The following is a 26,586-nucleotide window of genomic DNA, read 5'->3' as shown; positions in this document are numbered from 1 at the left end:
CTGCATATTCCAAAAATCTTGGCTAAAGGGTAATAAACATAGGAAATCTAAGAAGCCTTTTTTCATGCTTGCCTGTTGTTGCAAGTGCATATAAAATTTTATTTCTTTATGGACAATTAATATGCAAGCAGCAGCTGAATGTGAGTTCTATTCGTCCTCTCTAACACTACATTTGGTTTTATAGCTGTATGAAAAGCAGTTAGCTGCTCTATTTTTTAAATTCTGTTAACCTAACACAACTCTGGGACACTGAGAAAAATTCTAGGAAATAGCTAGGTCCCAATACTGATAAAATGTCACCAAAAAAGCTGCAAAAAAGACCAAGACAGTCAGTAACTCCAGCTGTTCCCTCATTGTCAGCAGGAGCTTGATGTGTCTCACTTCAGGATGCCCCTTGGGGATTAAAAGTTCAAATTTTTGTGGATGTCATAAACTTAGGAAAACCTTAAATTAAAGATCACTGAGGTAAAAAATGTGTGGAGGAATGGTCTGAGTTGGGGGTTTTGAAATAAGACATTGACATATTTTATACAGATACACAAATAAAGACTGGGACCAGCCCCAGAGGACAAACAGTTTTTTCATCCTAGAGGGAGATCTCTCTGCATGTAACGAGTGAAAGAGTATTCCCAAATGTGCTTTATGCTGACCTTTCTGGTAAAAAGAAATACCCAGCTGCATTTCACATTTTTTAAAGAAAATCCAGTGTGAGCTGGAAGTGGGACTGATAGCAGATAATGGGGTGCAGCCATAGCTGACATCTCCCTGTGGTGTGGGGTGTCCCAGGGCAGCAGGGCAGAGCCTGGCAGACAGGGCTGATCCCACTGCCCCAGACAGAGGCAGGACACTGGGGACACCAGGAGCAGCCCTGGCTCAGCAGGACCCATGGCTGAGCAGAGCAGATTTGTGGCATCACTGGGACAGGGGCTGATGGCCCCAGGGGGCTGACATGGGCTGTTGGTGGGATGAGTGAGACCCCAAATTGGGTAGACTGGGGCCTGTAACACCTATTAATGCCCACACAAAGAGCTCCTCATCCATGTTTGCCTGCTGCTAAATTCAGGAGTCCACATTTGGGAGCAGGAAATGCAGGGCAGTGTGTGCTTTACTGGGAGTTCACACCCTGGGACCCTGAATTTGGGTCAATCAGAGCTCCACCCAACCCTTTCCTGTACCAGGCAAACATCAGGCAGTTCAAGTTCAAATCATGGTAACGAGAAAAGCAACTGAGTTGGGATCTCAACAAGGTCACTGAAATAACCAAAACAAGGTTATTTATAACCAAAACTAGAGAGGCAGTTGTTAGATAATGTCTATTACATTGGTGCCTTCCTCACAGCAAGGAGATTTCCACCTTGCCATTACCCTTGTCCAAGGCCAGGACAAACCTACCATGCTGTAGCTAATAGGTACTTTCAAATTCTTTAACTTTAAAATTTAATGAACCACCTACTCTTTCACAGCAGTAATTGTTTTCCACATATTGCTTTTTCATAAACTATGTATCTAATCCTGACTCTTCATTTCCTATTTACTCTAGTGAACAGATCCTCTGTGCTGCACAGGCAGTCCTGTCACCATGCTTTAAGCCTGGGCACATGTGGAAAAACCTTTGTTCAATAATTATGTAAAGTTAGTGGGGTAGAAGGAAGTGTTATCATCATGTTTTGCTCCAGTGGACGTGAGGAGAATATAAATAAATCCAGACACTGCAAAAGCTTTGCTTCAAGCTAGGCAATTAAAGTATTTCAGATTCCCACAAGTCTCTTTAAAGAACTTAAATCTTTTTGATGGCCAGTAGTTCACTCCAGCCTAGCTGCTTGCACTGGCTAAGCTTCCTTAACACACTGCACCCAGTGCACAGGAAAATGGCTTCAGCTCCTGATGCACATTAATACAGATGAGACACTGGGTTATGGATACATCTCCAGAAAACATTCTAGGCTACTTTTGTCCACATTAGAAGTACACAAATTCCCTTACAAGGCTTAGTGCTGTTTCACAGGCTCATATACTTCACTCATATGGGTAAGACTTCCACACAGAGCAGTAGCAGGTCAGAAATTGCTTTTGAACAGCTTGTAGAGCTTTAGAACAATTTAACTGTCTCTGTCGGTCAATAAGTGCTTCCCATCATTTGCTGACAATATTGAAAATAACAGCTTTACCAGGGCTGGATTGGCCAGGATATGTGCAGGCTCTTTGGGAGATTATACAGTGCTTTCACTGCCTGAGTGCCTGAAGCTGCTCACAGCCACTGAGAAGCTCAGCTCACACTCAGCTGCCAAGGAAGAAGCCTAGTGCTAGTAAGGAAGGGATGGAAGTCATTGGAAGGGAAAAATATTGTTTGCTTCCATCAGCTTAGGTATATCTAAAAGCCAGCAGAGAAAATACTAGTATCTTGCACTTTACAGCACATTTCTCCCATCACTCTATCCCACCAGGATACAATACAGACTATAATCAGCCTCAAGAAAAATAAAAAATAGGAGAGCCATTCATCTTTTGGGATATACCTAAGGAAAGAAAATATTATCTTAAACCCAGAAAACCCAGACACATTGCCTCATGAAGTCTGGTCAGTAATATGATTTGAGGATCTCTTGCATGCAGCTTTAGTAGAGGCTGGAGTAGTAGGGGAATTCAAGAGGAGGAACAACAACAGTGTTAGAAACTGCAGAGGTACAAACTGATATCACCCTAGGATATCTATAAAGCCTAGAAATTCTAGAAATAAAATTTTATGACAAAGTAAGATTTTAATAAGCTTGAACTAAGAGCAAAGACTAATTCAGAGAAATATAATTTTGCAGATATTTTTGTAAATAATCGCAACTGCATCAGAGATGTCAGACTTCAGTAAGTTACAAAAATATTTATAATGCTTGAGAGCTTTACACTCCCAAAGGATTCCAATACACTCCTTAAATTCACAAATAACTTAATCTAACTAGTATGATGTCCCACAGAGATAAAAAGCAACAGCCCATATAAGAGCTTACATTGTCACTCCACAAGGTGTTACATGGTAGGGAAAACAACACTGTGATCCATTGAAATAGTGGGAAGTGCTGACAAGCAGGACAGAATTATAGAAATTAGAAATGGGACCATGCATCAAATGAATGCTCTGCTCTTAGGGAAGGACAGGTAGTCTTTGTTGCCATCTGGAGCCTGCCATTACTGACCTCAGTATTCTGATGTCTTGTGGAATATATTCTCCAGTATTCTGGAGAGTTGATACCAGCTGATAAGAGAAAAAAAGCCATAACATTAGTAAAGTTTCAGCAGTATCCTACATTTTCTTTAACTGCATCTTAATCAAGAGCTAATCATACCTGACCTTGTTCATCTAGTGATACCTAACAAGAATCCAGACCCAGCAAGAATGTTTCACCTAATTCATGCTGAAGAGGGTAGGAAAAGCCAAGTAAACAGCTGTAATATTAATGTGGAGAGCGTAGGCTTTTTATACTGATTTGAAAAAGAGAAAAAAAAATTTGATTCCATTTTCAAATATTTAAGTGTGAAAGATAAAATACTGGGAAGTAACATTTTCCCACAACAAATAAATAAAAAACAAATAAATAAAAATTGATTTAATAAATAAATAAAAATAAAAACAAAGGTACTAGATATTATTACTACTGTGAGCATATCAAGATGTCAGGTACTAACTGCCCCTCCTAACTACCTGGGGAAGATTTTTAGCATTTCTTTTATGGGGTGGAATCTAGGGTCTTTAACAGTAAAAGCAATGACTGGACTTTTTCCCCCAGCTTTATGTTTTTGTTTAAGAAGAGTCAAGGTCTTCTTGTGGTGCCAAGGACTAATAGGACAAAAGGCAGCAGCAGAAACTGATGCACAAGATGTTCCAGCTGAACCTGAGGAAGAACTTTTCTGCACAGGTGACCGAGCACTGGAACAGATTGCCCAGGGAGGCTGTGGAGTCTCCCTCACTGGAGATACTCCAGAACAGCCTGGATGCAATCCTGTGCTATGAGCTCTGGGATGACCCTGCTTGAGGGGGCAGGTTGGGCCAGACCTTTCAACCCGACCCACTCTGTGACATGTTGAAAACAGGCAACAAAAAATACCAAAGGGTTTTAAAACAAAATGAAAGCAAGTCCTTTCACTTACTTGGCATAATTTCCTCAGTATTTTTTATTAAAAAAACAGGAAATGCATAGTAGAGTAAAAAATTAATTTCTAGTCTATAAATAAGATTTCTTCCTTGTTTTTTCATTTGTGTCAAAAATAACTTGAGGACAAAATAGTTTCAATATTTTCCACTTTCTTATTTCCTATGTCTTTAAATGCTCTGTCAAAATTGTTTCAAACTTGTGTGGCAAAGAAAATCTAAAGAATCCATTTTTATTTTATTGATACTCATTATTTTTCTTCCTTCTTTTCAACTGCAGCTCTTACCAGCTTTTATTATAAATAAAAAAGAACAAAAAACTTGGAGACAGGCTTTGTGGTGAAAAGTCTCACACTGCTTTCTAAAGTGATCAAGGCTAATCATCTAACAGCTACAAACTGAAAAAAAAAAAAAAAATCAGCTCTAGAGATTCTGAAGTGATGGAAAGCCAACCCAGTTAGATAATCCTAAGAGGTTTGGTTCTTTTAAGTAACAAAATCCATTTGAAGTATTCTTATTTCTTTCCCTGTGAAATTTAGTGATAACTAAGGAGGTACAGGGTTTATATACAAATCATGAAGGATATTTTTGAGGTCAGTCACTATATCTTGTTTCTTTCCCTTTGCATATGGCAGCAATGAATCAAGTTGAGTAGCAGCAATGGATATCAGATTTAAAACTCATTATACAGACATTTTCAAGTACAAGTAGACTTTGAAATTTGTCTACAAGGGACTAGTACATGCAATACTGAGTGCATCTCAGACATACAATGAAGTATCTGTAGGCTTAACAGAACTATTATGGTTTCATTTTGTAGCACTTGCACAGCCTGGGGGACTTGATTTTGAGGCGCTCTATCCATGACAAGTAATACAGATCTATGGAAAGCTGATGGCTGCAGTCAGGAAGAGCCAGAATGCACACTGTTCATGTTTTCTGCAGCTGATTTTCAATAGCCAATGGAGACCCACACTCCAACGCTTTTATTAGAAATGTTATAATGTGGCATATTCTGCACATTGTATTTAACCATGCCTAAACACTTTGCCTTCACTTTGCTAATCTCCAGTTACACTCCAGGGATATCAGAGTACCATCACAATAAGTTCAAAGTGCCCACTTGGAGAGTGGAGACTGTTTGGAGCCAGGGAAGAGCATTTCAGTCTCTGTACAATGCAGCTTTTGGCAGAGGCACACAAAAATGTGACAGCATTGCACTAAACTGTATTCACAGCCATAGCTAATCTCTCCTAGAAAATAATCAAGCATAACTAAGAGCAAAGTCAATAATCTACAAAATCAGAGCAGTGGAACTTTGTACTACTTAAGTCAAAACTGAGCAATACTCACAGAACCAGATGACTCTGACCAGCTTCAGCATATGCTTTAGATACTGACCTAGAACAAAACTCAGGCATAACAAATGTTTTCAGTAATGTGGTACCTTCCAAGGTAATCGTATGTAATTGTCCTTTATGTAATTTATGCAATCGTCCTTTTCATTTCATTCAATACCTTACTCTCTATTCTCACATTGCTCTCATGTTAATCCCCAATTTAGCTTTGCTTCCACAATGTGTAACCCTGGCAATCAGACAGAATCTTTTTGCATGCAGCCTTGGTATTTTTCTTATGCACTTACAGTGTAATAAATTTCATATCTAAATATATTTATTTTTATAGCTAAGTATTTTAACACATAGTAGGGTTGGGGTGCAGTATAATAAAAAAAAGACCAACCAATCCAAGGTAGCTCAGAAAAATAAATACACTATGTGGCAAGCACATTTCTCTCTCTCTCAGGATTTTTTATTGAGGTGCACAGAGAGAAATATGCTTGCCACAACACTACAGTCAGAGAAATGCAAAAAGCTTCAAATTTCTTCCTGTATTTATTTTTAAATTTGATCTTTCAATCTCTTTCTGATTATCTGCCAGATTATTTTTTTAATTGAGATGCCAATGGTTCTAAGAAACTCATCTGAGTCCCATCTGGACTAAACTATTAGGCAGTCTGATATTTTCAGCTGCTTTGAGCAGTGAGCTGACACAGCTGGTTTAAAGTTTAGAGTTAAGACACACCACATCATGAGCTGTGTCGTATGTCAGTCTGCCTCACGTGCATCCACAAAGCTGAGTGCCTGAATAAAAACCAAATGCCCTCAGAAGTGACCATATCTATCATAACATGAGTCACAGAATCACAGAATCATCTGGGTTGGAAGAGACCTTCAAGACCATGGAGTCCAACATCAACCCAACACCACCATCATCACACCCAAGCCGTGTCCCCAAGTCCAACTGTTAAGACACTACCCAAGTGCAGGCAGCAAATTTCTGCCACTGGGGACCGTCTCCTGTGTCCTAGCAGGAAGGACCAGCCTGAAAAGCACCAATTTCTTTGTGTTTTTCTTGAAACCAAATAATTTTGGAGCCCTTGGCAGCTGACAGTCACTTTTACACAGCTGGAAAGTCCATGGCTTTGAGCCATTACCCCAAGGCCACCAAGCTCCAGAAGGACACACTGGACATCCCCAGCTCACCACGCCAGATGCAGTACCTGTTCCTGGAGCTCCAGGAGCTGCTGCGCTCCTTCCTCCTCGGAGTTGTCCGATGAGCCATCGTTATCAGAGGAGCTGTCACTGCTGCTGTTGCTGGAATAAGGGCTGCCACCTTGATGGGAGGCAGGACCACATCAGGAGAAGAGGCGCGAATCGCAGGTTCCTCCGGCTCCTCCAGCATCTTAGCAAAGCACATCTCAAACACATCCCGTCTTGGAATGCCTGTAAGTCATCTCATCAGGCTGACTGAGAACATCTCTTCTGTATTTTTAGAGATACAAGCCACAGCATATAACTAATCTGAGAATTTGCAGAATTGAACATCAGTAACATTAACACTTAGTGCTCACATCTCTGTCATACAAGTATTTTCATTTGTTAAGTTAGGTTCCTTTTAGCTAATGCTAGACACATAATATATTCACTGTGGGGAATATTGTGTGTTTTGGAAGTATTTATTTTTTATCAAACAACTGATTCTCTGTGAGAAGAATATAATTTGCTTTCTGTCAGTCATGCAGTGTTCTCCTGACAGTCTGAGCCATCTGTATAAACCAATATACTTGGTCTGACTTTATCAACTCTCCATATGGCTATAAGCTTACTTAGGTTTGTTACTCTATACTTCTGATTACATCAGAAGAGCTCAGCATTTGGCTCACGTACTGTGTACAGCCTGAAAGGAGAACTAAGCCATTGGAGCCTGCTCAGAGTGTACTGCTCTCCATTGCCAGAGCTTTCCAGAGTGCACTGTCCTGGGCCCTTAACCCCGTCCTGCCCTGCCAAGCTGCACAGCAAAAGTGCCCATATATATTTCTTTTTTCTGTCACTGCCAGGACTGAGGGAGCATCAGCAGAGTTGGTGGCGTTCACCTCCCCCCAGTCACCAAAATGAGCCATAGGATCTGCTCTTCCAAGAAGACTGGATCTAGCTGGATCACATAATTCATTTAGAAGAGATGAGAGCTCTGCCTCAGTGTCTGCTGTGAAATCTGAGAAAACTGATGGACTATTGGTGACAGCATAATGCTGCCCTAGCAGGAAAATGAAGACAGACTGCCAAACTCTACTGATTTGCTAATGATCCTTATCTGCTGTAACCTTCCAAAAAATTGGAAGTGGCAGAGTGGCGAGAAGAAAATCCTCAGGGAAATCAGTCTTAGACAAACTTCTGGAATTAGCCAAAGGAGTAGTAGGGCTAATTTGTTGAAGACTATTAATAGAGTTAAAAGTTCTCCTAAATGAGACAGCAAAACTTAAAGGTGATTTTGCAGGTTTTGGCCACGGGATGTCTTTAGAGCTGTCCATCTCATGTACTATAGCTATTGGCAAAACGGTTTGAATTTAAAGGAGCTTTTATAAAGATGTGCAAAACCTAACGAAACTTCCAATCTTTGAAAGATGCGATCATTAATCAGAGTATCTATGAAGGGGAGGGTAGAGATCTTCTGTGGGAGGATGACCTTAACCTAGCTGGGGAGTCAGCACAGCTCTCAGGGCTGAGGACAGCTGAACTGTGGGGCTCCACATACCCAAGGGAAAGCAAATGATCCAACACTCTGCCATGCCAAATTAAGACACAGGGTCCATTGTGGGTCAGAGCCTGTGACTGCTTCATCACTGTGGTTAAATTCAGAAGTAGAGCAAACCTCCAGAATAACAATCTAACATAGATTGTAACATGTGAGTTACAGTCTAGCCAAATGAAGAATTAAAGAATATCAGGAAAGAATTTTGCACATAATAAATATGTAAAAATCAGATATACTTCTACTGGGCCCAAGCTCTACTCTCACCAAAAAAAAAGCATCTTCCACTATTTTGACATTTCTCATTGTCTGATCTGTTCTTAGTTGGACTTTCTCACATAAGAAAATTCACCACCTTAGCTAGAAACAAAAACCCCGAGTTGTCCAGAAAAAGGGTACAGAGTTCAGTATAAACCTGGCCTGGCAGATTCTCAGGGCTAACTAGGGCATTTAGAAGAGGTTTTACAGTTATGCCATCTGGTACCACAGGCCTAATGATCTGCATTCCCCATGGAAATGCCCCAGGGCAGAACGACTGTTCCTTGATATGGATCTCCCACATGTAATTTTATCCTGCAGAAGGCAAGGAGGGCTTTCTCTGCTAGATATCTATTGTCAGTAAGTCTTCAATAGCATTGTTGTAATGGAGCATTATCTGATGTTCTGGTCATGTTAGATATATTCAGACTGTTTTTATTTCCTCTTTCCCCTGTTCCTGCGGATGTTGTACATTTTTTAAGTACTAGTATTAAAATATCAGTTGGGTGTAAAAAGTTTGATGAAATCTTATTTTAGTCTTGCATGCAGTCTGTCAAAATCCAGATTCTTCTGAAACTGGATAGATTTGCTACAATTTTGGTTTTATAAAATAAAATTGGAAAAAAGGGTTCAGACAATGTTGAAGTACTCTTTTGCCAGTTTTGGAATAGAATATAGCAGTGTTCTATATTGAAAGAATCACAGGTTATTCCTCTGCAGAGGAGAGATAAGATATATTGTAAATGCTCTGTATCAAGAACATCAATAGCTTACTAATGACCTCAAAATCAGAAATTAACTGTTCAAAAATGGAAACACAAATGCTCACTGAACATAAAGTGATTTGCAGATAGCATCAGAAAATCTGAGGCATAAAATGAGATGTAACCAGCAAAGGACATAAAAGAAAGTGAGAAAAGTTTTTAGAAATACAGTCAGGATAAAAGACTGAGAATATTTCACTGGTCTTAAGCAGGAATAGTGAAAAATTTATGAAGCAATGTAAAAGAACAAAGTGTTCAGTGCCTGAGCCTTCACAAAAAGAGTATCTGTGATCAGATTCTTAACACATTTCAGTGGTGTGGAACACCAGCTAGAATTAGGAAAGAACAAATAGCAGATATTTAGTTGTGACGTGTGCATGATAATGGACCCTGCTGAAATCCACCTTGGAAGATTAAGAAATAATTGAAACAATCTGAACTACTTTGAGGACACACAGAGTACTGATCAGAATGACTATAGTGCTCTCCCACAGAAAAGGAAAAAGAAAAGATGGAAAATTGTAGGTTAGTCAGTCCAAGTTTAATACCTAGAATGATACCACAACAAAATGTGAAACAATCACATATAAGCATCTAGGGACATAAACAGGGTAAGAAACAGCCAGCTTGTATTTATCAAAATAAAGTGGGATAAACCAAGCTAAGTTCTTTCCAAGTGAATAACTCGGTTTTTCAGAATAATTTGTCTTTTTGGGTGGAAGAAGGTATGCAGAGAAAATGGATTTTCAATTTATTGAAGTTGTGGCAGTCTCAGACAACCTCCTCCACAAACAAACACAGGGAATATGTCTTTTATTATATCACCATAAAATACCCCTGCCAGCTGTGGAAAATACCTGCTTCAAGAATAGTCAATAATATTCTCAATTCCAGTTTGAAATACTGAAATCCTTCTTGTTCTCAGCACATCTGTAATGGGAAGGACTGATTTGCTGCCAGCAGCAAGAGCAGCCCTGTGCAGAGGAAGTGTGCCAGACCTTATCTGTGCTTATCACTGGACAAGCCGGTGAAGCTGGAGGCAGAGGGTTCATCTGGAAGCAATGAGACATCTCTGCAGAGAGCAGCCACTAAGCCAGTTCTCTGGTGCTGTCAGGGCAGAGTGAAGCAGCCACGACTGTCTTCCAGTGACCCTGACTGTCAGTGACTGTCAATGCAATTAGCAGCTTTAACCCATCTGTAAACCAAACTGTTCCTAAGAAATAGTGATTGGTACTGTGCTACATCCCTGTGGCATCTGGCTGTGCTTGAGTTTCTCTTTCCTGGTACCTTTTGGCCTGAAGATCCTATGACTCTGGCAGGTGGAAAAAAAAATGCCTCTTTCGAAAGCATCTTTTTTGACACATCAATAGAAAAGAAGGACACAAATACCTGCCTCATGTCCTTGAAGTACAGCAAACAAATTCAATCTGGTTGTACCAGCCCTGTGATGAATGTCTGGTAACACTTAGTCCCAGATGGCAGAGGCACATGCTGATGTAAGTTCACCCAGCTGGTCTTTGCAGTTTAGAATTTGAAATAGCTGCAATTTTATCAAAATATTCAACAATTCACAGATTGTACAATAATATATTTATGCAAATCCACAGTGAGTTGATACTTGCAGGTCATCAACTACAAGTCCAAAATTTTGATATATATGAAATTACAATAAAATAGATAGCTTGGGAAGAATGAAGAGATTTTTTGAATACACAACATGAATTATTTTGCACATGTATATTTGTTTAAAAAGAGATGCACATTTGTTTACACAGCATATCAGTAAGTTACTTATTATATTCCTAGGCTAGTGATCTTTATCAACTGACATACATGAACTGAGCAATTATCTGAGCAATTGAGGCATACATGCAGTTCCCTATAGTAACTTCAGCTGACAGGCTGCCATAGTTAATTGGATCACATTGGATTGGCTCACATGTGCCTAAGCCCTGTATTACATCTGGATATAGTTCACTATATTTTTATATATTTTTCTTAGACTTTTCTAAGCTTTTTTATTATTATACAATAATAGTATTTTAATAATAAAAGCAGTTAAGACTGTTTCTTTTCTCCTCTTTAAAAATAAGAGATCAAATTGTGAGTTCTATTCTTACCATGAAGTAAAACTACATCTTTAATAATAAATACTCTGCGACTAAAATGCTTCCTCTTCTATCAGCTTTCATATGGGTCATTTTCTTTCAATAAGCAAGGTCAGGGACAGCTACTAGACTATGCAAGAGTCATCTCTCCCTCAGGAGGGTGTTAAATTATAACTTACCTTATCGGTTCTAACTTCAGGTAGAAACTGATCTACAGGTTCTGCTTGGGGCTTTTGTGGAGTCACAGAAATTAGGTTATTAGCAAGAGTCACCTAAGGGCTTGTCTACAGGGGACATTCCAAAAAAGGGACAAGATTTCATCCTAAAGCAAACAACACAAAGAAAGTATGCCTGTAATTAATGAGTTAAGACAAAAGTGTCATGGCAGATACTTTCCTCGAGTCCTGTGGGCAGTTTTGGACACCACAATATAAGAAAGACATTAAGTTATCCGAGAGCATCCAAAGGAGGGCCATGAGGACGGCGAAGGACTTTGAGGGGAAGCCATGTGAAGAGCAGTTGAGGTCACTTGGTCTGCTCAGCCTGGAGAAGAGGAGACTGAGGGAAGACCTCACTGCAGTCTAGAACTTCTTTATGAGGGGAAAACGAGGGGCAGACACTGATCTCTGTGGTGGTGACCAGTGGAGTACTCAAGGAAGCAGCATGAAAGTGAACTGGGGGAAGTTTAGGTTGGATATCAGGAAAAAGTGTTTCACTCGGAGTGTGGTTGGGCACTGGAACAGGATCTCCAGGGAACAGGTCACAGCACCAGCCTGACAGAGTTCAAGAAGCATTTGGACAATGCCCTCAGGCACATAGTGACTCCTGGGGTGTCCTGTGCAGGGTAAGGAGTTAGACTTGATGGCCCTGATGGGTCTCTTCCAACTCAGCATATTCTATGATTCTAAGTTCCCATGACAGAGCGTAAGTATTCTGACATCTTTGGCTTAGATTCCTGCTCTCAGCTTGATGAGGGTGAAAAGCAAGGAAAGGAGGAATCTTCATCATGGGTCCAAACTACAGCCAATATTCACTACATTTGAGTCAACAGCAAGGTGCTGTTCCAAACTTGCTTCTGCATCCCTCATCAAAGCAGTATCACCTACATTACCAAAACAACTTTACATAAAATATAATTGGTTCTGTGGGGCTCAGAGGGGAAGAATAATAATGACAGGAGTCTAAAATTTCTATGCCAGGTTATTGTCCAGCCAAAGTGGTTCTTAGCTAGAATGGAACTGCACCAGAAGAGGCACTTGCTGAGCAGAAAGATATTAGAAAGCAGTCAAAAGGTCAAGGGGAAAGGGAAAAATAAGCCTCTGCTTTTGTGCAGTTCTAGAATTTTGAAGAAATCTTCTCTGGTGTCTTCTCCCTCGTTTGTTGATAGCAATGACAGAAGTGCTAATGTAAAAACAGCTTGTGAGTGCTTGTACCACAGGCTAAGCTGATAAAGGTGACAGGTAGCTTTTTTCCACTGTGCTATGTGCTGACTGAATGTCAAGGCAATAGAGAGATGCAGCCCCTGAGGCACTACAGAGCTCACTATTGATGACACCACTGCTGAGACCTCATTAAGGAAGACATGCAGCTCAGAAAGGTATTAGTGTGAATGTGTGTCTGATGTCTGGATGTAATAGATTCATCAGTCATTGCTCTCTAGCACTTTCTCTTTGTCCACCCAACCTCAGTTGCCTCCTGTGACTGGAAAAAATTACAATGAACTTTCACCAACTTTAGGGCAAGAGGGCTCTGGTCTACTCTTTACAATACTGCAAGGTCCTGGCATTTGCCAATTTGTGTGGAGTAAGCTACTCTAGAATTTAAGTTTGAAATGCAGGCTATGTATATTAGGAATTTAATTCTAATAACCTCAAGGACAGTGTTTTGAATAGTTCTCCTGAACTAATTAGTTGACTGACTTTTTAAAGATTAACTGATAATAATTTTATTGTGATAGATAATCTGGAATGCAGATTGCAATCACTGTAATGAGATCCTTCAGTATTTTTTCAACAGGTAAGCCTTATCAAGATAATAGATCTGATCTTTGCATTAGGAGGTATCTTGCATTGTTATGGGGCTTTGGAACCCTCAGGAAAAAAAACCTGGTTTGAGCAAACACACTGCAAGGTTTTGTTTTCCCTCTTTTCTTACGATCACTCTTTCCTATCATAAAATTCTTTGGTGCTAACTCTGATATATCAGAAACTTCATGCTTCTTTCAGGACAAAAATCTCTTGGCTAGCACTAGAAAACATGACTTCACATTGTAGGATCAGAGGCAAATAAATATTGAAGGCAAATAAATGTTCTGAGGGATATTTCGGTGGGGTTTTTTTGGGCATACCTAAACATTAGAGGAAGTTGAGATGCAATATTAAGTGAAGCAGGAATGATTGTGCATGACAAGGTAATGAATTAATTAAGAAACAAAATAACCTTGCTTTTAAAAAAAACCCCAACCAACAGTTTCACTAATTAAATGATTTTTATTTGAGATCTTTAGGAATCCAACAATTTTAGAAATCATCTGCAGCTTTGACAAAACCACATCTCAGAAATTCAGGGCATGTGATAACCAAAGATGAGCACTCTGGGTAGAACCAAAATTTGTCACTTTCCACTCTGATGTCACAAGCTAAAAAGCAGTAACTTTTAACTTACCCTTAAAGATCAAGCTTGTATAGAACTACAACAGAATTGCAGTGTACTTCCTGCTCTTAGCCTTGCACTTCACTGACATTTGTGCAGTTCTATTCATACGATATTTACATACGCACTAATGGACCTGCCACCACTGTGAGATAAATGCTGAAGCCTTACCTAGCATCTAGGCAGCCTTTCCTCAGGATGATGTCCTGTGTGAGTAAAATGCTGCCTGAGCATGCTGCCCCAGAGCACAAAGTGTAAGTGAATTGTCATGGCCTTCATTTGAATGAAATTAACTAAGAGGCACGGCTGAACAAAACAGATCTCTAATCCTAGTTACTAAGTTCCACTGGACTTTAATTTTACTACACTCTAATTCAACTACCATTACATAACTGATGCTGACATCGCTTTGACTTAAGAAAATATTACATAATTTTTATGAGACAAAAGAATTGAGAAAATAATCTTGTTTTACAATTTTATTTCTAATTTAAATTGTGTAGGCCGTGGTGGGCAACTGAAAGTTTGGGGATTACAGAAAGCAGGAGACTATATCTGATTTAGGAATGTTTATTAAATTGCAGCCCTAGTGAATTGTTCAGCAGAGCACTGAGGATTAAGCACACCACTCAGCCTGAATCCACATCATCTGCAAATCTGATATTTATAGTTGTCTCTGTATTGCCCAGACCTTTAGCAAACTATTTTTAGTGGCTAATTGTCCAGCTGCATTACATCTTCACCTAGTTTCTCTTTCTTAGCCAAAGGAAATTGAAACCCTGAGGAAGCACAAAAGCCGAACCAAATATTAAATGGCATTGAAAATGCTGAAATAGTGGAATATAAATGTCTTGAAGAAAAAGGGAAACTGAAAAATCATCACAGTAAAATTTATCTACTTTTGGGGGGCCCTTAAAAAAAAACATACTTCTCTGTGAGAGTGTTGAAAAAGCATATCTAATGGCTTTTGTGGTGGGATAAAGCAAACAAGAGGTACAAATTAAAGACTGGCTTTTAAATAGCAGATTAGAATAGTAAGAGATAAATGCAAATGAAGGGTCAAAGCAGCATGAAGCCAAGAGTGCAAGGATGTGTGGAAAGCCCAGGGCAGGATGGAAGAATGGATAAAAGACATGCTGGATCAGAGGTTTTTAGCTGTTACAGCAGCACCACTGAGGGCTGGATGAGATACAGGCTTCTGTCAGTAGTGGTTTAGGAGTATTAGGTTTGCCTGAACCAGTCTGACATTTCCTCAGATGTGTTTATCAACTCTCTCTGAGGGCAGCTGGCCCCTGGCACTTTGCAGCTCTGAGGGGAGGAGCAAGAATTGATTCTTCATGATTGATGCTACTGTGCTTGAATGCAGTTACTAATTCCTCTTCACAGCTGCACAGCAAGCATCCCCCCCCATCTGAAGCACAGCTGGAACACAGCCTGTCCATGTTTTATGAGGCTCTGCACTGTAACACCCCCAGTTTATGAGGTTTACATTATTACATTACCTGTAATGGACCTGTAATATTACATATTATTACATTACCTGTAGCGTTCAGTTGTCTGCTTTTTCACTAAGTGCCTGGAGGGGAATTGAGCATACAGACAGTTATGCCAAGCAAGCTATGCAGAATGGGACAGAGAGATGAAAATCACGTTGAAAACTAGGCATTAATAATCCCTGATTCTAATGTCAAGGGTTTATCTCTGTTTCTAACAGGTCCAGACTTGGCCCCATGTTGAGATTTCTTCTCTGCTGCTAAGAACTTGGAATGTGGGCTATTTGTGTTAGTACTGTAATGATAATAATCTCACAGGTAACATTTTGAAAAGCTTCACAAGCTGAGAGAGTTGGGGTTGTTCAGCCTGGGGACACCTTATTGTACCTTTCAGTACATAAATGGTCTTACAAGAAGGCTGAAGAGGGACTTTTCACAGGACAAGACATTAAGCCTTGGTGTTAAGCTAAAAGAGGGTTTTGTTTAGAGTAATTATTAGGAAGAAATGGCAAGATGCTGACAAGACTGTCCAGAAATCCACAGAGAAGCTGTGGACGCCCCATACCTGGAAGTGTTCAGGGCAAGGTTTGATGGGGCTGAGAGCAACCTGGTCGAGTGAAAGGTGTCTCTGCCCATGGCAGGAGGGTTGGAATTAGATGATCTTTAATGGCCCCTCCAACCCAAGCCATTCTATGATTCTGTGATTCACTGAATTAGCTGAGTAACATTGTTAAGCTAAACAAGCAACAGTGGTGTTCCAACATGTCCCAGCTACCAAACTGTCTCCAGTTACATCTCTGTTGCTGTGATTGCTCAGAACTCAAGCCTTCTATCAAACATTAACTCCATCATCCACAAGGTCCACATTTTGGGTTTCTCCATGGCTCAAATCTGGAACAAGTAAACGACTTCAGCAAGTGGGAAGCATGAGTCCAGAAGGACCAGCTCAGGCTCAGAGTCTGCCCATTGGATTCAGTGAGCTCAAACATCCATCAAGTAGCCATAAGTTACAGCTGGAGCAAAGTTGAGAGGGTCAGCTTAGCTGAAAAAAAAGCAGTCCATGGTGCTGGACACTGAGTTAGGTGTCAAGCTCCTGAACTCCAGATTGCTGCATTTCCCAGATATTGGTACCTGACATGAACAAGTTAAAGCTCACTCAGGTATTTCACCATTTCTGAGAATCACATGGATAGCAACAGCAAAGTCTTATTAAAAAAACAAAACAAAACAAAACAAAACAAAAAAACAAAACAAAAAAAAAAAAAAAAAAAAAAAAAAAAAAAAAACACAAAAAAACCCCAGACATGTTTACCCTCTAACTACACAGAGAAGGCAGCAAAGACACACTGCTCAGAGAGCACTCAACAGAAATGTCTTCAAGGAGCAACCAAATAATTTTAGAACAGTCATGACAGCATTTTCCAGTTCTGCTCCTGCTGTCCTGCTGGTAAGGAGCCTGCAGTTATTAAGCAGGCTAATTATAACATCTGAACAAGCTTTTTATTTCCCCCAATAAATCCAGACTAGGAGTTAAAATATCTAGTAGACTCAAACAGCCCTTTTTTGCAAGGTGAAGTGAACAGTCTGCCGGCACACACACACATCTGATTGCCCTGGAGATCTGCTGCATGTGCACTGTGACTGCCATTTGTAAAGTTTAACACTGAATAAGGGCCATTATTAATTAAAAGAGGACCAAAATATACCAGCATTTCTATCAGCTTCACAGGACAATGTATCTGCAGAGCACAGGAAACTCATTAAATTTAAGGGAAAACATAAAAATAATAGGAAAACTCTTATATGTTCAACACATAAGAGAAGCAGGGAGAGCTTTCTCAAATTCTTTTTAGCAGACTGCTGGCTGAAGGGTTTGTTACTAAAGGTAAAGCAAAACTCTTTCTTAACTCATTAAAAACATTTACCATTTAACTGAATAATTATCAAAAAGCAGTGAAGAAGTTATACTACAAATAACACCCAGAATGATAGCTGGATGCAAATACTATTGTTCTTTTGCAAATCAAATACTTAAAAAAAACCCTTACTCTTCTTGCCTTGAGGACTCTTCAGAAGGATGTGGTCGCACTTACAGTCATATAATTGCATAGTTCAATTGTATGAGTTTTCAATTATGTGTTTTTTCAATCAAACAAAAATATTAGCATATTGGTAGAGACATATCTCTATACAGCTGCTACGTGCAGTGAGAAATACTCATCCTTATGGATTTGCTCTGTACTCATTTCTATTAGAAATGGCTTTTGGTATGGATTAAGGTTCTTTCTGTGGCAGGAATGAGCAGATGTGTTCATAACCTCTTGTCAGGAGGGAACAAACATATTGCAATTTGTGCCTGTTTACATGTGCAGGCACCTTGGTCATTAACAAGTCTCACAAACACAGCAGGGGATTGCAAGCAACACCATTCTTGTCCAAAAATAGTCTGTAACTTGGTGACCAGCCCCAACAGTGTTTATCTTCAGAAGGAACAAATATGCTTTACTTATGAGAAGCCTATGTACTGGGTCTGTCTGAGAGGTAATCAGACATATGCCGATTGGCAGTCAGATACATGGAGCACTAGGTAGTGTTCTGACAGCTCTGTTGTCAGCAGAGTTTCGAACAGAAGTTGACACAGTTGATATCAGCCTTAATTTACAATAAAGGTTCTCCATTTACAATCTCTGAATTAATTTATGTTCATATTAAAGTAAGCTGGAACTGAATACATTTGGAGAACCAGTCCAAGAGAAGCAGGCAAGAGAGCTGAATTATCTGTTCTTTTTTTCCTGATACTTTAGAGTTGAAGTTCTAAATTTTATTTAAACTTCAACTTGTCCCTAAGAATAATTCTATTTGCATGCTAATTTTTTTGTCACCTGAAAGCCAGAAGTATTATAATAATCTGAAGAGCCCATTAAGTTTAGTGAAGTCAGGAGAGACTTTTTTTGTCTATACATAACATACATAGATTCTAAATCAACAGTACTCCATCCTTTCTGAACTCAAGCTCTCTTGCTCTTTTTCAGACATTCTCAAGTCATAATAAATTACACAAACACACAAGATTTTTAAAGGACCATCCCTTCTACTGCTGTATGCATTTCTTTATATTCAAACCTACTGTATCATGCCTATATTCTGTACTGCTAGAACCTGGTGTTTCCATCATTAGATTATAAACTGCATGGAAAACGGCCATGTTTTATCTTAAGGCAGCATCTCTCTAGTGAAGTGCACCATCAAAACCTAAAGACAAACACCAATATTAAAGTAAAAGCAAGGTTAGTATCATACCTTGTGCAGTTAGTTAAATATTTTGGGGAGTTGCAACAAGACATTTCTGTTTGCTTTTCTTCTATTCTTCAAGTGTTAGGAAAGACTTCCTGAAAATACAGAAAATACTGCTTTTCTTTAAAACACAACAATCACTGCCCTGGCAAAGGGTGAATGGTTTAATTCACCTGCATTTTTTCACTACCAGAGAGTCCCCCATTATTTTTAAGCATCCTTCTTCATTGCAGTAAATAATGTGAAGCCAGGTGGGTTCATTTGTTGTCTCTCCATCCATAGCTAACTGGCTCAAAAATAGAGCCTCTTGCCAAGAATACCAGTAAGCACAGATTTATTTAATGTTACTCCACTGTGAAGATGGCCTTTCATCATCATTCAAAGTCCTACTGCATTTAGCTCCCACTTCATCTGGGGATGCATTTGGCCTGAGTCTCATCTTGAACAGCACTATTTTAGTTACTTCCTTTTAAAAGGGAGAAATTCCTTGGCAGACAAGGAGGAAAAGGCTCAAGGAAACAGCTCAGTCTGGAGGTCAGGATATACCACACTGGATCAATATTGTACTTGGTGATTGTGGTGCGCAGACTTCTTTCTACTGATCTTCAAACAACTCTTGCAACTTTGTTAATAACACCCTTATGAAAGGAACTCCATACAAAGTAAGAGGGCTGATAAATTTGTAAAGATGGGAGGTTAGGCATCGAAGTGTGGAACATCATGGAGGAACCTGACCAGGAGCAGGATAGCTTGTATTCTTGTAGCAACTAGAAGAAGAAAAGTAAAAGAGCAATGTCTAACTAAACATTGTATCTTTAGAAGGCAAACACATTTTTCCTTTCGGTGTTACTGTTAACACCTTAGGTTAGTAGAAATAAACATTTTTTACTGCTCACTGAAGACTTTCTTCATGGCTGTAATTGCATTAGGTCAGAAAAAAAAAAAACCCTGAACTTTCATTTTTGGCTTTACCTCACTGGCACAAATCCAAATTCTGGTATCAAACTAATGCACTTGCAGGAAGTGTTTTAGATACACAGAATAATAATACTACAGAAACATTCGTGGGAATTTCTTTAGTTCCTTTCAATAGAAACATTCTTTACTAACCTTGGGTTTAGAAAGTACTTGAAGTTGGGTATGAGAGAAGTTGTTAGGGGTCATTAGAAATTCATGTTATTTTGGCAGCATCTGCACACTATTAAATCATGTGGAATATTGAAAGTGTTTATATTTCATTATATGTCATTTTGACAAAACCAGTTTCACTAGGCATTGACTTTGATTCCCAATTCTCATTGTCAAAAAGTATATCACACTGCAGTAAAATATGCTTAGATATATCCTTTTTTTTTTTTTTTTTTTTACATATCTGGAAAGAAAAATAGTAGACTCATGAAGCAAATGGTCTCTTCTTGTCTAAGACCTCCTGCTGAACTGAGCAGATGGGTATAAATTTCCTGGAAAAAACATAACAAGGAGAAACTGTGGTAATTCTCAGGGGCTCAGGTAGCAGTCCAAAATGGAAACACAATTAATACTATCCAGGCTCCGCACCACAGCTTGGAGAAACAAACTGTACAGATATTTTCTAATGACATCACTAATGACTGCATCACTGGACCTGTTGAAGGTCACCTCATTGTTTTTGAGCAAAGCTTTGACACATTTCTCACCTTCAGCAGCAATAGCTACTAATAAAGCTTTCTTTATAGCTGGAAATGAAGTGCAGATGACACCACAAGTACAGGATGAAGGAAATTTTGGGGTCACTCCTTGGGTGGGATCAGGGAATGGTATATAGGTGTCCCTTGGAGGATGGAGAAGGCAGGGAAGACCAGCTCGGAGGAAGGCCCGGGTATATCTCCCGCTTTCCACTCATGCCTGTGCGTGGATGCAGTGGAGGCAGGAGAGGTGGCACCGCCGGCTCTTGCCCTGGGCAGCAGTGCCAGGTGCCGGGGGAAGGCTGGAGCGGAGCGCTGCAGCCCGATCCGCCGCGGGGCTGCGGGCAGGAGCGCGGCTCCCGCTCTGCGCTGTGCAAGGGCAGCAGAACTAGCGCCAGGACTCTAAAGTCCGCTACGTTAAAACAGGGCCTGTTTAATTGTGAAGAAAAATATTTGGAAATAAAAATTCGATCGCGCCGGCAAAAAACTGGGCATTGGCGGCAGCCGCGCCAGGCTGCGCCCGCGCCCCAGGGCTCGCCCCGCTGCCGCTCGCCCAGCGCTGCGGGCACCGCGCTCCCGCCGCAGCCGTACCCGGCCCCACCGTCCGGCCCGGGGGCGCTCCGCCCGCTCGGAGGAGCCGCCTCCCCTCCCGCCCTCCCGTTCCTAGGAGCTGGCTCTCCCCCTGGAGGCCTCCGGCGGCAAGGGCCGCGCTCCGCCGCTTATGTAACGCGGGGCCCGGCAGCGCCCGGGGTCCGCGGGGCAGCCTGGCGGGGGGAGCGCCGCTCGAGTGCTCACACGGGGCTCAGCCCCACCTCGCACGGCACACCGAGCATTCCGGAAAGCACCCGTGGCAGCTCACACGTGTAGCTCCAGCGAACGGGAATAGCTGAGCCCTGTTCGCGTGGTGCTTCGCCGACGTGGGGAACTCTGCAGCCAAGTCTTGGTGCACGTTCTTCCCTCCCGTGGCTGAAGCCCTGCAGCCGGACACAGCCCTGGGCTGTGCCGGGATCAGCGCTTGAGGAGCTCCTGCGTGTTCGTCCTGGAGGATCCTGCGAGAGACGAAGCAGTTCACGCAGCCTCCTGAGGTACACGTGTGACTTCTGCAGGCCATCTGTACCGTCCCAGGGATCTGCTGGTGCCCTAAGGCAGATAACGCAGAAACACTGTACCCAGCCCCGACCAGACCCCTCGGAGGGAACAGATCCTCCCAAGGAATGGGTTTTAGCACCACCTCCATGGATCTGTCACAAGGACTCTGGGAACACTGCTGAATCAAGGAATTGTGTAGGATGGTAGTCAGGTGGCAAAACTGAGATTAGGATCAAGCACTGTTTTCCCGGATGGGGTGGGGAGGCAGCGTAGCAAACAAACTCTTACGTGTAAGTACCCCAAAGCACTGCAGATTCAAACGTGTGCCTCGTGGCATAGCACAACTTCAGTCATAAGGGAGAAATAGGCTGTCAGCCCCTTGCTCCTCTCACCACGGCAATGGCAACTTATCCAGCCGTATGCATCCTATCCTCACAGCTTTGATCTCCGCTCAGCAGAGGAAGGCGGCTGGAGAGAAGCTGTGATAGGAGCTGTGAGGGTATAACACGGGCTGCAGCGCTACGAGGCAGCCCACGCGCCTTCGCGACGCCTGCGGCGCGCTGAGGCACAGCCTGCGGCAGCTGCCTGCGCTCAGGGCCCCGCACGGGCCGGGCCCCGCACGGGCCGGGCCCCGCACGGGCCGGGCCCCGCACGGGCCGGGCCCCGCACGGGCCGGGCCCCGCACGGGCCGGGCCCCGCACGGGCCGGGCCCCGCACGGGCCGGGCCCCGCACGGGCCGGGCCCCGCACGGGCCGGGCCCCGCACACGTGCGCCTTCCCCCTCACCGGAGCGCGTGTATTAATTGCCCTTTGGTGGCGATAACGATCGCTGCCGTGCTTGCGGTGCTGGAAACCAAACACCCTGCTGACAAGGTATCTGAAAAAAACCCAAATCCGTATCTTTGAAGTGTTGTGCTCAAGGCGATTTGTGTGGAGCTTTCTAGCTCTTTCTATTACCTAAAAGGGGGGGGGGGGGGGGAGGGGCAAAGAATCATTACACGTCCGCTGTCCAGCTTCCAGCATAGAAATAAACCAAACAGCCTGGCTTGCCTGACAAACTGTGAAGATTCAGATAATCCTGTCCAGCTTATTCTCCATCCAGGGGCAATTTGTTCCTTTTAAACCCCTAACAGCATTTTGCCAAAGCTGCCATCAGGAAAATTGTGACATGAGCTGTGCAAATATTTACTCAGCCATTCCCACGCTGTTTCCCAAAGAGGTTATTGTTCCCCCCCACTCCCCTGCCGGCACGAAGCACAACCATGAGTTAAGTTAGAGACTGCTGGTAACGTAAACATTCAGATTTTACAGAACGCATTTGCTTCCAAAGCGTTTCCTTTAACAGGAAGCCCCCGGAGCCTGCACGCATGCTCTAGTCCGCCACCATCAAAATACCCCAAATCGGGCTCATTGGTTGCGGGTGCAGTCAAAAGTTGTGCCACTCTGAAAAAAAAAACAAACACCAAAACCCTCAGGCCCCAGCGAGGATCGAACTCGCGACCCCTGGTTTACAAGACCAGTGCTCTAACCACTGAGCTATGGAGCCGCCGCTCTATAATTGTCCCGGTTGTGTCTAAGTCCGGTCCCGGCCCTCCCCGCCGCCCCCTGCCGGGCGCCCCGGGCCCCGCGCCGCCGGCCCCGCCCTCCGCTGGCCCCTGAGGCGCCCGCCCTGCACAGCGGCCTGGCCGCCGCGGCCGCCGGGGGGAGCCCGCGGCCCGCCGGGAGCCGCTCCTGGCCCGCCGAGAAACTGCCGGAACTCGCCGGGAGCCCGCCCGCCGCCCTGTTTGTCCGCTCTCCCTCAGGCAGCCCGCCCGCCGCCCTGTTTGTCCGCTCTCCCCGCGGCGGCCCGCCCGCCGCCCTGCCCCGCTTCTCGCCCGCCAGCACCGTGGTGCTGCTCCCGGCGCTGCCAGGCGGCCGCCGCGGTTGCCTGGGAGAGCCCGGGCCGCGGGAGGGTCCCTGGGCCCGCTGCAATAGCGGGAAATAAAGCTGCTGGGATGAGCACGTCCGGCCAAGCCGGCAAAGGCACCGGAGGAGAAATATGGGGTGGGTGGGTGGGCGAATGTCTGGCATACAGCCTGATCTGTACCGGCTAGGAGTAATGAAACCCTGTCGTAACAGAGAGTGGGGTTTTTTTTGTTTTGTTTTGTTTTGTTTTGTTTTTTTTTTGTTTTTTTCCTGCAGATGTTGGGTATTAAGAAGTTTGAGCAAGGCTGCTGCGGGCAGAGATGCTGCCCGGGGCCTCTGAGCATCACTTGTTGAGTGACACCTTGCAGCGCTGAGCATGGACCCTAGAGAGGATTTCTAGGTAATTCTTTCACCTGGTGCCTGCAGATCAACTTTACCAGAGGTTACAGAGCTCAGAAGCTTCAGCTGACAGCTAAAAGCTGGAAGGCAGCCATGCTTTTGGACCCATCTAAGTGTACTGCTGGTGTCCAGTGCTAGTGCTGAGTGTCATCACTGCTAACAGCACACATTAGCGAGAGGTCTAGGATCACTTATGAATGGCCTGAATATTTTTTTAAAACTTCATGGCAGATAAAATTATTGCAGCCATATGCCTTTCAGCAAGCTATATTCAGAGCCCTGTCTTCATTCTGTACTGACATCTCTTTATATAGAATTCAGACTTGGATCAGCGGATGGGAAAGGGATGCAGCAGGGGAGCTCATAAACCTGGCTTGGCTTAATACAATTTTGAAACAAAGAATGTTGCACTATGGAAATAAACCTCAAAGTCCACAGCAGCATCAGGGTTTGAAGTATCCCGGGCATATGTGATTTCTGCCCAAATATTTTTTCCTTCACACATTAACCCCCTGACAGTTTTTAATAAATGACATCAGTGAAATTTGAAATAAACACTGAAAAATTATTGCTGACTCATAAAACAAAGCTCCATGCAGCAGCTGGGTAGTAGGTACAGTCAACAGAACAACAGGGGTCAGGTCCATTTTCTCCACTGAATGATACTTATTACATGTATGTATATTTCAAGTTTTGTGAAAATATTCAGTGAAGATTAAGTGTTTGAATCTACTAAGCACTTCATCTCAATTCTGTACTCTGGAAATAACAAGAAAGTGTAAGTTGTATTTCTAGTCATCATGACAAAGATATTCATGTTAAAATTACAGATGTATGTGTTAATCATGCATTATTTGCTGTGTTATTTTAGGGACATGTCTCCTCTGAGATATGCTCGATACTAAGCCAGGTTCAGACTTTTCAGTCTTCAAAACTGATGACTGCTAGTGGCAGCTTTAAAGCTTTTCTAGATGGTGTGTGTGTCCTATCTGCACGTGTGTAGTGCAGTGAAAGTTTAAGAGCACTACATTGTAGCAAACTACAGATCTACAGATTATTTGCTATTAAGATAATATTGTCATGATTAGTTGTCACACCCTGGAAAACAGAAAAATGCCATTGCCTTGCAAAAGACCGTGCAATTCTTCTCCCCCATGCCACATGCTCAGCCTGAATTACCACATGCCTGTCTATGAACTTGGAAAAGTCAATGAAATCCCTGCTGGAGACTATCATGCAAGTGCATCAATGCACAGAAGTCCAGAACATATTTAAACATTATTTTTTAAAAGCCCCAAACACTCAAAAAGTCCAAAACAAAACTAAAAATATCATTTATGAAAACTTGTTACATGTTACCATACTGTTCTCTTAAACATCTGTTCTGTTCTTCTGCTACCTTACATCACTGCTAAGGCAGAACAGACAGAAAATATTTCAGAAAGGTTTTTTAAGTCCTGATGGAGATGGACCTTTCACCACTAGGGCAGGAGCTGCCAGACATTCCAGCTATAGTTCAAAGGGACCCTCTTTGAACAAGAACAATTGTACTGGGTTTATTATTTAAAACCCTTGCATCCTTAAGACACACAGGCCTCAAGAGCTAATGGGCATTCCATTCATTCAATTAACCTGGGAAAAGGAGACTACTGTGCACTGAAAAGAAAGCAATACAGAACACAGCTCCCTTAGAAGCTGAGGCTCAGAAAGACAGGATTGTACAAAACCTGTGTGAGAGCTGTCAGCACAGCCAAGGCAGTTGGCACTTACCTTCTCACTTCATCAGGGACTGACTCCTGCAGTCAAAGATGTTCATCTTCCCTCAAATACCAAAAGAAATGCTCCAGTTGTGATACTTGAGGGGAGCAAAACTGGAAGTGGCAGCACGTACCAATGGGAGGAGTAGAGTGTTTTCTGTATTCTTCAGAGGGAGCATTAACAAAAAAAGCCCACAATTATAATATAAAATAAATTCTTACTCCTCTTATCTTAAATGACTGAATGTAAAGGTTTGAAATACTGGCTTTTTCTCACTGTTACTGTTTTCTTCTAGGCTCATTTACATCAATGAAACAAGATTGACTGGTTTTCATTTGGTCTTGGAAGACAGGCACCAAAACCCCATTGCAGTAAAACTGAATCTTGAGTAAATAGTTATTTAATCCAAAATGAGTGGCAAGGTCAGAGGTCTCTGAATTCAAGATAAGAGAGTGGACTCAGTTCTCAAAGTGGAGGCCATTGTGCTTTAAAACTTTGATGCACTGGCACTTTGTTGCTATGTTCATATCACTTTAGGTAATGTACAGATCATCTCTAAAAACCCCGGATTACTGTGGAAATAAGAATCAAGAAATAAACCAATAAATCATTTACATTCCTACCAGTACTTTTCTATTCTTCTACAGTGCTGTGTTTTATCTCTCCCACACCATCTTTCAAATACATTTTCAGAGCCAAACCAATATCTACTTGGCAGAATTTCTTTAAACACATATTCTTATTTCACCTCAATATTACTAAGTAGCTCATCTTTTTATAACCGAAGGCGATTCTTTGCATATGAAGTCTAAAAATGCTGTCTAACTTAAAGCTACCAGAATCTCTTATTGCAGTAATCACTCCCTCACTAAGTCTGTACATCAGTGCCTGAAGTGGGAAGCCCTCCCTTTCTTCAGTGCATTAGTATTGACAAAGCTAGTCCTTCAAATACATTTTTAATAACCTTTTT

At 42.2% G+C, this 26,586-nt stretch overlaps 1 long non-coding RNA gene and 1 other non-coding gene across 2 annotated transcripts; one reads left to right on the top strand and one right to left on the bottom strand.

Moving 5' to 3' along the window:
* Window positions 1-23,027: 23,027 nt before the first annotated feature.
* Window positions 23,028-23,100, bottom strand: TRNAT-UGU (transfer RNA threonine (anticodon UGU)). Its single transcript has one exon. It is a non-coding gene; the product is annotated as a tRNA-Thr (tRNA).
* Window positions 23,101-23,260: 160 nt separating this feature from the next.
* LOC128809130 (uncharacterized) lies at window positions 23,261-26,195 on the top strand. Its single transcript, XR_008437623.1, has 3 exons — window positions 23,261-23,597; window positions 23,736-23,859; window positions 25,912-26,195. It is a non-coding gene; the product is annotated as an uncharacterized LOC128809130 (long non-coding RNA).
* The last annotated feature ends 391 nt before the right edge of the window (window positions 26,196-26,586 follow it).

This window comes from Vidua macroura, chromosome 6, assembly GCF_024509145.1.
Source record: "Vidua macroura isolate BioBank_ID:100142 chromosome 6, ASM2450914v1, whole genome shotgun sequence".
In the NCBI taxonomy this organism is placed as follows: domain Eukaryota; kingdom Metazoa; phylum Chordata; class Aves; order Passeriformes; family Viduidae; genus Vidua; species Vidua macroura.
This window is presented reverse-complemented; position numbering and strand designations above follow the sequence as displayed.